Consider the following 3996-nt stretch of genomic DNA (forward strand, 5'->3'; position numbering starts at 1 on the left):
AGACTTTGCCTCGACAGCAGGAAAGTGAACGCCGTGACCGTGAAGGATGCGTATCCGCTTCCACAGATAGATGGTATTCTGAGTCGCTTGCCAAAAGCAATGTTTATAAGCAGTCTCGACTTAAAGGATGCATTCTGGCAAATTCCGCTAGATCCAGCGTCCAGGGATAAGACTGCGTTTACGATCCCAGGTCGCCCACTTTACCAATTTAAGGTAATGCCGTTTGGCTTGTGTAATGCCGGACAAACAATGTCGCGACTCATGGACAAAGTTATTCCGGCGTCACTGCGAAATGAGGTGTTCATCTACCTCGACGATCTACTTCTAGTTTCGGACACCTTTGAAAACCACATAAGGGTTCTAAAGACAGTGGCGGACTGCATCCGGTCTGCCGGGTTGACAATTAATGTTCAGAAAAGCCATTTCTGCGTTCAGCACGTCAAATATTTAGGGCATGTGATCGGGGAGGGCGAAATACGCACAGATCCCGAAAAAGTGGCAGCGGTTGAAAAGTTTCCTCTGTCGAAAACCTTGAAGAGTCTGAGAAGTTTTCTCGGAATGGCGGGTTGGTACCGTAAATTCATTGACAATTTTGCCACTGTAGCCGCTCCTCTTACTGATTTACTCAGAGCTAAAAGGAAATTCACAATGACCGTCAGGAATTCATTGAGCTAAAGCGCAGGTTATGTACTTCGAAGCCCAGATTTTACTAAGCCCTTTTACATCCAGTGCGATGCCAGCAAAAGTGGCGTAGGTGGAGTTTTGGTCCAAAAAACGGAACAGGGTGACGAATACCCGATCGCATTCGTTTCTAAAAAACATAATAAGGCACAAAGAAACTATTCAGTAACTGAACAAGAGTGTTTGGCAGCAATAGTAGGCGTGAAAAGATTTCGTCCCTATGTAGAAGGCCAGGATTTCACAATAATTACTGACCATGCATCCCTAAAGTGGTTAATGGGCCAATCGGACCTGAATTCCCGCTTAGCGAGATGGGCTCTTAAACTGCAGGGATTTATTAAGAGCAGGGATTTAAATTAATGGGAATGTATTAGGAAAACATCAAACTATTATGCCTCATACTCAAAATATTAATTATTAGCTCCATATGCTAGCATAACCGCTGCAAATTCAACTGTTGCATCCGAAAGCACGTGCGCTCAGTTTGCAATTTTCAAATTAGATTTGTGAATTTATATTATTTGTTTAAAACACCATTTAAAAAGAAGAATAGTACTGGACACTAATTTCACAGGTTTGTACTACATGTTAAATGTATTAACTGTTTAAATTGTGCGTGTCTATACTAAAATTTTGTCATTTTATAGATTCACCTTAAGCTGAATTTTGGGAAACAAATTTCAACTTTGGGAAGAGTTTTGAAATAGAAGGAATAAAAAGTTTTCAATGCGTCCAAATGTATGTTGTAGCGTTGTCAATACTGAGCAAAGGCTGTTAGTCTTATTGTCCACTTTTCTCCACTATTGGTGCAATTTGAATTTTTCTTAGATAACCTCACTTTCTCCAAAAGCCGACTTGGTCGCTGCTTGGAACAGCGAAAGGGGCCGGGCTGAGCATCAAATGGCTGTACAATGTTTTTTTTACGCAATGCAAATAACAATGTGGATAATGCCGTTTTGAAAAAAAAGCCACCAGTTTTTAATGGAAGTAATGGAAAATACGGTGCTTTCAGTCGGCTATTTTGGAGAAGAAGCGTCTGAGTCCTGAAACAAGCTGTATAAATCAGACAGGCGTCACCATTCAAGAAAACACTACCGATTACATTCCATCGCTGATGTGTTCAACAGAGCTATGGATACATCAGATCCATTTGTTTCGTCCTTAATTTATCGAGATGCATAAAAAACTAAAGAGTTTACTTCCAATTGAGGTAATTGAGATGCTTTCGTACGAATACGAAAATAATGTTTGTCTCGAAGATGACGAATTTAACGATTCCAGCATGTTTTTTTAGATAATATTAATATATTATAGAAAATGAAAAAAAAAGAATACTAAGATTAATACTACTGTATGAAGGAATTTTTTCTTTTCAACTTTTATATGCATTTGTATGGAAGAACACTGAAATCCAGTATTTTAAACTGACAGTTCCCAGGGAAAGCGTTGTCCGTTGTCAAAATTGCTGTATCGTATTAGAATAGCAACAAATATCAGCTCCTTAAATTTCATTAATTTATCTTTACTTTTACCAAATCGTTCCTATGGGAGCTATAGGATATAGTTTCCTGATCCGAACGATTTTTATACTATATGTGCCTAGGATCAAATAATAACGATTGGTAAAGTATCATGTTGATATTTCCAAAACTGACCGAGTTATTAATTAATGCCACAAATACAGGTCAAAAACCCATAGTGCATGGGTTGCTGGTGGTTGTAGCGTCCGAACATTTTCAAGGCCCAGAATATTTAAGCCTGGTAGACAGTGTCAGGGCCAACAGTGCGAAGCTTTCCGACTTGAAGGTTGTGGATAACTTGGTTTACCGACGCTCAAAGCACGCAACAGGCGAGCCCCTTCATGATGTCTATATCTGGAAACTGTGGGTACCATTACAGCTGGTGGGCAATGTTCTGAAAAATGCACACGATCACCCACTTGCTGCTCATGAAGGCGTGCATAAGACGCTAAAAAGAGTACGCCGCTACTATTACTGGCCAGGTTTGGTGAGCGATGTTAAGGCTTATGTCAGTAATTGCGATGCATGCAAGGCTACAAAATCTCACGGGCTGAATTGTTTCAAAGTTGCTAAGGGAACACCGAATTACCCATAAGCTCACAGCCATTCATGCCCCTCAAGCAAATGCGTCAGAGCGGGTGAATAGATCAATAATAACGGCTATACGTGCATATGTAGATACTACCCAAAAGATTGGGATGTGAATCTAAGCAGCATTTGCTGCGCCCTCAGGTCAGTTACCCACTCATCCCTCGGGACATCGCCCTACTATATGGTGTTTGGCCAACACATGGTTACATCTGGAGGTACCTACGCTTTGTTAAGGTCGCTACAATCATTACAAGACAGAGGAATAGCATTCACTAAGTCAGACTCATTAAAGCTAGCTCATAATAAGGCTGAAAAATTTTAGTCTTCGCGAGTCGCTTTAGACTTGCATTTATTTACAGACTTCTTACGACACCTCCGATATTTGGAAGCGCTTTCAACGGTGGAGTATATCAGGTGAGCAAAGTCTACCCAATATTTACCTTTTTCGTCTGTATATGAATGTCATCTCGATTCAGAACCGAAATCAAATGAAATGAAATGAAAACGTTAAAAATAAAGTTAACTTGTTAGGCACCATTAAAGAAAAAAAAAGGAGAAGATAAAATTTAAAATAAAAAGAAAATATTTGAATATAATGAATAAGAAATTACATCACATACGTTTGATTTGAAATATTTGCATGTAATAATAAATATTACACTTAGTAAAATATAAATATATGTCAAATCATGATCGATGTTGTTGTTGTTGTCTTCCATTGTGGCATAACGAGTTTCAGCCTTGTACACACTTCAAGTTCTGGTACGCAACTGCCTGCGTCCAATTCTCCACCTACTGTGCATACTACCGAACCTCGATCGGCGACAGCGACACAACGCTGTCGCCTCGCTACAAAGCGACAACATCCTAACAACGGTTGCCTGGCAACCACACACTCACAGCGCAAGAGGACTCTGGGACCCGAAAATGTGTATTCGCACACACACACCCATGCATTCACCGACACGCCCATCCTGACCCTAACACGACCTCGTGTAGAAAATTGCAGCATTCGAATTTTCTTTCTTTCTTTTAATTATTAGACTGAACATTAAATAGTTTCATAACAAAATCCAATTTTCTTATCTTAATTCATAACAAATTATCATATTGACAGTTTCACAAAACAGTATTCAGTTCCATAACTATAATTTTTTTCATCAATTCAATTTTTCTTTCTTTCTTTTCATTTCTTTGTTTTTCT

The sequence above is a fragment of the Drosophila bipectinata genome, chromosome XR (assembly GCF_030179905.1).
Source record: "Drosophila bipectinata strain 14024-0381.07 chromosome XR, DbipHiC1v2, whole genome shotgun sequence".
Classification (NCBI taxonomy): domain Eukaryota; kingdom Metazoa; phylum Arthropoda; class Insecta; order Diptera; family Drosophilidae; genus Drosophila; species Drosophila bipectinata.